The sequence below is a fragment of the Dasypus novemcinctus genome, chromosome X, assembly GCF_030445035.2.
Source record: "Dasypus novemcinctus isolate mDasNov1 chromosome X, mDasNov1.1.hap2, whole genome shotgun sequence".
Lineage (NCBI taxonomy): Eukaryota > Metazoa > Chordata > Mammalia > Cingulata > Dasypodidae > Dasypus > Dasypus novemcinctus.
The window spans coordinates 167,689,089-167,697,476 of NC_080704.1; the positions used below are offsets into that span (position 1 = coordinate 167,689,089).

The 8,388-nt window shown below is 39.9% G+C and overlaps 1 pseudogene; it reads left to right on the top strand.

The window, feature by feature from the left end:
* LOC139438017 (uncharacterized) overlaps window positions 1–3,587 on the top strand; it is a 94,531-nt pseudogene extending 90,944 nt beyond the window's left edge.
* The last annotated feature ends 4,801 nt before the right edge of the window (window positions 3,588–8,388 follow it).

The window sequence follows — 8,388 nt, forward strand, 5'->3', positions numbered from 1 at the left end:
AATCATGGCCCCTTAATCAATTTCCAGACTTGAGACAGCTTACAGACCCAGAGCCCCCTGAATGAGAAGGACAGTTTGAAGAATCCTGTTAAACTGCTCAAAATTTATACTGTTAATCTTCCTCCCACCTTTCCCCAAGGAGATCTACGGCCTTTTACCAGAGTAACTGTGCATCGGGAGAAAGGAAATGATCAGATGTGTCAGGGATTATTAGACACTGGCTCAGAAGTGACATTAATTCCAGGAGACCCAAAACATCACTGTGGTCCCCCAGTCAGAGCAGGAGCTTATGGAGGTCAGGTGATTGATGGAGTTTTAGCTCAGGTCTGTCTCACGGTTGGTATAGTGTGCCCCTGGACCCATTCTGTGATTATTTCTCCAGTTGCAGGTTGCATAATTGGAATAGACATACTCAGTATCTGGCAGAATCCCCACATTGGATCCCTGACTTGTGGAATGAGGGCTATTATGGTTGGAAAGGCCAAGTGGAAACCACTAGAACTGCCCCTACATAGCAAAATAATAAGCTAAAAGCAATACTGTATTCCTGGAGGGATTGCAGAAATTAGTGCCACCATCACGAATTTGAAGGATGCAGGGGTAGTGATTCTCACCACATCCCCATTCAAGTTGCCTATTTGGCTTGTGCAGAAAATGCTAGATCTTGACACTGAATTATTATAAATTTAATGAGGTGATGACTCCAATTGCAGCTGCTGTCCCAGATGTGGTATCACTGCTTGAGCAAATCAACATTTCCTCTATTACTTGGTATGCAACTGTTGATTTGGCATATGCTTTTTCCTCAACTGTTATTAGTAAGGACCACCAGAAACAGTTTGCTTTCAGCTGGCAAGGCCAGCAGTATACCTTCAATATCCTGCTTCAGGGGTATATCAACTCTCCAGCCCCATGTCATAATATTGTCCACAGGGATCTTGCTCATCTCTCACTCCCACAAGACATCACACTGGTCCATTATACTGATGATATCATATTGATAGGACCTAATGAGCAAGCAGTAGCAAACACTCTAGACTTATTAGTAAGGTATTTGCATGAGAGAAAATGGGAGATAAATCCAACCAAAATTAAAGTTCCTTCCACCTTAATGAAAATTCTAGGTGTCCAGTGGTATGTGGCATGTCACAATAACCCTTCTAAAGTGAAGGCTAAGCTGTTGCATCAGGTCCCTACTATGACCAAAAAAGAGGCACAGCATTTTGTTGGTGTCTTTGGATTTTGGAGACAACATATTCCTCATTTGGGTGTGCTACTCCAGCCCATCTACCGGGTGACCCGAAAAGCTGCTAGTTTTCATTGAGGACTGGAACAAAAAGAGGCTCTGTGTTAGGTCGAGGCTGCTGTGCAAGCTGCACTACCCCTTGGGCTGTATGATCCAGCAGATCCAATGATGCTGGAAATTTCAGTGGCAAATAGAGATGCTGTTTGGGGCCTTTGGCAGGCCCCTATAGGAGAATCACAACACAGACCTGTAGGATTTTAGAGTAATGCCCTGGCATCCTCTGAGAAAACTACTCCCCATTTGAGAAACAACTTATGGTCTTATACTGGGTCTTAGTGGAGACTGAACGCTTAACCATGGGCCATTAAGTTACCATGAGACCTGAGTAACCTATTATGAGTTGGGTATTTTCTGACCCAACAACCCATAATATTGGGCATGGACAGATTCACTCCATAATAAAGTGTAAATGGTATATATGAAATAGGGCTTGAGTGGGTCCTGAAGGCACAAGTAAGTTACATGAGGTAGTAGCCCAAATGTCTATGGTCACCCTGTTACCTTATCTTTCTCAGCCCTCAGCTTTGGCATCTTGGGGAGTTTCTTACAATCAGTTGATTGAGACAGAGAAAACTCGGGCCTGATTTATAGATGGTTCTGCACGATAGGCAGGTAGCACCCAAAAGTGAACAGCTGCAGCATTGCAACCCCTTTCCAGGACATCCCTGAAGGACAGCGGTGAGGGCAAATCCTCAAGTGAGCAGAAATTTGAGCTGTGCACCTGGTTGTTCATTTTGCTTGGAAGAAGAAATGGCCAGAGCTGCATTTGTACACTGATTAATGGGCTGCTGCCAATGATTTGGCTGGATGGTCAGGGAATTGGAAGGAATGTGATTGTAAAATTGGTGATAAGGAGGTCTGGGGAAGAGGTATGTGGATAGACCTTTTTGAGTGGGCAAAAAAACATGAAAATATTTGTGTCACACATGAATGCTCACCAGAGGGTGACTTCAGGAGAGGAAGATTTTAATAATCTTGTGAATAAGATGACCCGCTCTGTGGCTCATGTTCAGCCTCTTTCCCCAGCCACTCCTGTCATTGCCCAGTGGGCTCATAAAGAAAGTGGTCATGGAGGTCAGGATGGAGGTTATGAATGGGCTCAGCAATACGGACTTCCCCTTACCAAGGTTGACTTGGCTACAGCCACTGCTGAGTGCCCAACCTGCCAGCAGCAGAGACCCACACTTAGTCCCTGATATGGCACCATTCCTCAAGGTGACCCTGGCTGCTACCTGCTGGCAAGTTTACTATATTGGACCACTATCACCATGGAAAAGGCAGCGAATTGATTTAACTGGAATAGACACATACTCTAGTTATGAGTTTGCATTTCTTGCACACAATGCTTCTTCCAAAACCACCATCTGTAGACCAACCGAATGTCTTACCTACCTCCATGGCATTCCACACACTGTTGCTTCTGATCAAGGAAACCATTTCACAGCAAATGGTGTGCAGGAATAGGCACATGCCCATGGAATTCACTGGCCTTACCATGTTCCCCATCACCCTGAAGTGCCTGGATGGATAGAACAGTGGAATGGCCTTTGAAGACTCAAGTATGGGGCCTAGTAGGTGGTGATAAAATTCATGGCTGGGGCAATATTCTCCAGGAGGCTGTGTATACTCTGAATCAGCATCTATTCTTTCGAGCTGTTTCTCCCATAACCAGGACCATGGGTCCAGGAATCAAGGGGTGGAAATGGGAGTAGCAATGTTCACAATTATCCCTAGAGACTCACTAGGAAAATTTTTGTTTCGTGACCCTGCAATCTCAAACTCTGTTGGTCTACAGGTTTTCATCCCAAAAGGAGGAGTGCTGTCACCACGCATCACAACAATGATTTCATTGAACTGGAAATTAAAACTGCCACCTGGCCACTTTGGGCACCTCTTACCTCTGAATCTACAGTCAAAGAAGGGAATTACTCTACTGGCTGGGGTGGTTGCACCTGACTATCAAAGGGAAATAGGACTACAACTATGTAATGGGGGTAAAGAAGAGTTTGCCTGGGATACAGGAGATGCTCTAGGGCATCTCCTCATACTGCCATGTCCTATGATTAAAGTCAATGGAAAATTGCAGCAGCTCAATCCAAGCAGGATTAACAATGGCCCAGAATCTTCAGGAATGAAAGTTTGGGTCACCCCATCAGGCAAAGTGCCACAGACAACTGAAGTGCTTGCTGGGGGTAGTAAAAACATGGAATGGGTAGTGGAAGAAGGTAGTGATAAATATGAAATTCGACCATGTGGACAGTTACAGAAACGAGGACTATAATGGTCATTAATCTTTCTTCCTTGTTTCATTATGATGATGATTGTATATATACATAAAATGAATTTCTTTGTCTTTTTCCCCAAACTTCCCCCTTATCATTTAACAAGTTGTATCTATTTCATGGCATAATATTTGAGGATATCAAGTCTGAGAGTGAATATTACCAAGAACTTGCACCCTATTTTGTATGGTATTAATGCATCTCCTGTTGTATGCAGGAAAGCTGAACATTGTTAGGCAGAAATATATATATATATATATATATATATATGCATATCTGCTATTGTTTTTACTTAGAGACTAAGAATGGTTTAAGGTAACGTGTATGGTTGCTGAGTTGACAATGGGAGGACTGTGATGGTAAGGCCATTGTGTCAACTCGGCCAGGTAATTGCACCCAGTTTTTTGGTCAAGCAAGTCCTGGGATAACTTTAATACTGGGGCATTTATGAACTTTAGTCACCACTGACTTCACTGCAGTGGTAAATCACAGATAGCTGATTACAACTACATCAATCAGGGAGGTTGCCATCACCAATGAGTGATGCTTTATCCATTTAGTTGAACGCCTTAAAAGGGGAAGTGGTACCAGCATTGAGTGAGAATTTCCCAGCTCATCTTTGGACAGCCAACATCTCCCAGAAATCATCAAGTACCTTCATTAGACATTCACGTGACCCTTGGTTGCAGCCTGCCTGCAGATCTTGGACTTGTGCATCCTCACGGTCATGTGAGAGACTCTCATAAAATTTCATACTATTGACAGATATCTCTTGTTGATTCTGTTTCCCTAGAGAACCATGACTAATACAGACTGGTACAGGGAAGACATTGTGGAGAAGCAGACAGGAAAATGAGAAAGAGAGAACAGAATATTTGCACTCTTGCAACACAGGAGTGAGGTGAGTCAAGTATACAGTTGAGTTTGATCAAATTAAGCAGAGCTTTTAAAATACTGAACTGCACAGATCATACTTCTAGTTTCCCTGACTATGTCCTGCCTCTTTATATTTATACTATAGTGAAAAACAAGATTATTCAAGTAAAGTAAATAGCAATCTGAGGTGACTCAGTTATCAGAGTAAAACATGGTCCAGCCAGTGCCACCTTTGGGGAACAAGAGGCAAGGAATTTGTTAGGGGTTTGTTCAATAGGTAAAGTATAAGATTATAAAGGGATAGACTTAAAACGTACTTAAAACGAATTGGACAGAACCTGCATGTAAGCGTATATTTTATATACCACAGACTGCTATATCACTCACTGACTTTACCTTAGTTGATGTCAATCAACTAACTATTTCATGCATCCATCTTTCCACACCTATTCCACCTGTAGTCATTGCTTCATGGAAGGAAGGAGAATCTACTACTGGGAGAAGGTAAAGCTTCTCCCATCAGTATGGTGGCTTTTATGAATCGGTTTGGATTTCTAGCAATTGTGACAGCCTGCTAATTTGTTTGGTCTCCATGGGGCTTGATGCTACCATCCCACCAAAGGAGGATGGGACTTGGAATCAGGGGAGTCAACAGTATTTTTAAAATTCTTTGTGCCAAATATTTCAATGTGCATTTGGGCAATTTATTTGCGACTGAAATTTGACAGTCTTGCTTATGGCATTTTCTTTACAATTACTTTTATTTTTAAGATACCAACCTCTCAGAATAGCTCAGTGGAGGAAGGTTTTTCTATGGGAGACTGTTTTAAGCAATTTTACAGCAGTACTGGCAAGCACAAAAAGAAGTTTAGTGACAAGGTCAGGCAGGAGTCAGAGAGCAACAAAGGTCCTGGATACTGTCAGATCTTGCCAGTATAAATGCTTCCCATGCATATCACTATTTGTACTGGAAAAGACTTGGCAATATATGCTTAAGGGTATATTTTGAGAATATCTTTTTCTTAGACAGTGCAACCACATAAATTTTTGTATTACCCTACCAGTATCTTGTAGCCTCTGAGCTATTAAAAATACAGTCATGAATAATTATTTCTGTATATGGCAATTGCTAGTTGGCTGTTGGGAAATTTAGTATGTGCCATACACCCAAATATCTGCAAATAATTATTTGTAGGTTACCTGCAATAATCAAATAATACATACATTGTTAAATACATGACTTTATTACTGTAAGCAAAGCATGTTTCAGGCAGATTTTCAAATTTAACATTAATTTATTGCTCTACATCTCAAATAGGCTAGGCAAGGATAAATTAGAAACTTGCAAGTAGTGGCTCCTGCCATCAGGGGAGTTTGTGGTCTAGTAAGTTTGATGTACAAGTAAGAATATAGTGTGAAAAGTGTCTCTGGAAAATGGAAGGAAGTGCTAACTGCCTGTGACATTCACATTTTGAGTCTAAGAACCTCAGGAAAGATTCCATAGTGTATTAATGCAGTCAGGACAATATGGATGTATAGTAGTCATCACTGAAAATTGCAAATAATATGCAATGTAAACATGCTACAGAAGAATGTATGAATATAAAAGCTGGAACACATTCAGTAAATTCATCGCTCTGTGATTTAAAAAAATAAAAAATATGAAAGAAGGTGTTTGAGTATGATTCAACAACAGATTTTGCAGGGTTAAAAAAGAAATTGCATAGTATCTTAGAAGAGGTTACTTTTTATTTTTCCTTTCCTTTTTTCTATGCAGTCTCTTTTTTTTTTAATTGATTTTGTAAAAATATTACATTAAAAAAAATATATGAGGACCCATTCAACCCCACCACCCCCACCCCACCACTCCCCCCCCCCCCCAGCAACACTCATTCCCATCATCATGACTCATCCATTGCATTTGGTAAGGACATCTCTGGGCACCTCTGCACCACATGGTCAATGGTCTACATCATGGCTCATACTTTCCCCCATTCCACCCAGTGGGCCCTGTGAGGATTTACAATGTCCGGTGATTGCCCCTGAAGCACCATCCAGGGCAGCTCTAAGTCCCAAAGACGCCTCCACATCTCGTCTCTTCCTGCCATTCCCCATACCCATTAGCCACCATGTCCACATTTCCAATCCAATGCCACCTTTTCTCTGTGGACATTGAATTTGTTGTGTCCATTGCACCTCTATGCTGGAGTTGTAGTTGGTGTTGGGGTTTAAGATATATTTAGGGGATCTGAATCTCTGGACTGACAATGTGATCGCCAGGCCCTGAGCCTCAACAGACTCCAGCACCTACAATCTGATTTATTGGACTCACCTCACTCAGCTAAGATGGAGTTGAAGAAGGACAACCACCACACCATGGAACCTAGAGTGCCTACAACTGAAAGTGGGAGGATTGCATCCAGTATCCATGTGGAATCTATCCAGTCTCTTTTTTTCTTGATCAAAGATTTTTTAAGAATCTAATATTGTGTCAAGTATATTAGAGGAATATAAAATGCCCTGCGCTCAGGGACTTTGTCTTTAAAGTCCCCTCTAACAGTGTTATTCAAAACCATAAGATTTGTAAAGTTACAAAATGAGAATTCTTAGTGATATAAATCATCTAGATGTTTGGGCTTAATAAGTGAGCTTGGTCAGCAATATATGGAAGAGGTTGAACGTGAAAAACTATTCAACAGAGTGGTTTAAATTTTGTACCTGTACATTATAACACAAAGCCAATGCCCTCTTTCATTGGGGATCTACCCACTTTTCCTGATCCTCTAACTAAATCAAAAAGAATAAATGTAAATCAATTTTGAATTGATATCCCCTAAAAGTCTAAGCTAAATTCAAGTTCTGTAGTCATTTATTGCAGGCATTTTTGATAGAAGAGAATAGTACAATTATAAGAATCCTCACTAATAAAATCAGTGCATTCTCTACTGAAGGTATTGATTTTTTTTTAAGACAGTCCTTGAGATTCTCATTGAAGTTCCTTTCAGGCCAGCAGTGTCAAAAGTGATGAGCCACGACTTTCAATTTAATATATTCCTTTGCTTAACTCGCATGATACTTTATAATTGAACAGGTATGACATATCTTCTGGCAATATTTATATGAATATAATATATTAAATAATATGTAACATTTCAAACTACTTTTACTGAACTGTTTCCATGGGAACCAAGGGCATGTACTGAAAATTAAAGCATTTTTAATTTTTTTCCTTATTTAATAGGTATGAAGCATCTTCATAGAGATTCTGCTGTGTAAGAACTAAGATCACTAACTTCATTAATTATAGACATTAATTGCCTAACTGAATTTCTTAAAGGTCAATGGAGAAAATATAAAATGTATTTTAGGCACTTTGACTTTAAACATATCACCTTCATAAAAGACTAAATCAAAATTTCTAAATTACCATCAATGAGAATGACTGCAAATGTTTTAATTATAACACACAGATCTGGAACCAAGGTGACTCAATCTAATTTAAATCTATTCAATGGATTTTAGTTAAATTTTGTCATTGTTTAGAGTTTTCACAAAAAGGAAGAAATTAGTCTAATAGAATATTTTAGGAAGATATTAGCTAGATGGCTTTTTGATTACAGGGTGATTGTAGGGTAAAAAAAGATATTTCTCCTGTCTTAGAAGAGGTTATTTTACATTTTTCCTTTCCTTTTGGCCTCCTTTTTTCTTGATCAAAGATTTTCTAAGATTCTAATATTATATCAAGTATATTATAGAAAAATAAAATGCCCTGCCTTCAGGGAACTGACAATTTAGTGACACAGACTTACTAGTTAATAGGAAATTACAATTTGGTGGGAATTATGTGTGCTTTTCAGGGCAGAATTTTTTCCTTGGATTCCTCTGTGAATTTTGGATCTGAACACTCAGCATAGTGCTGGGTAA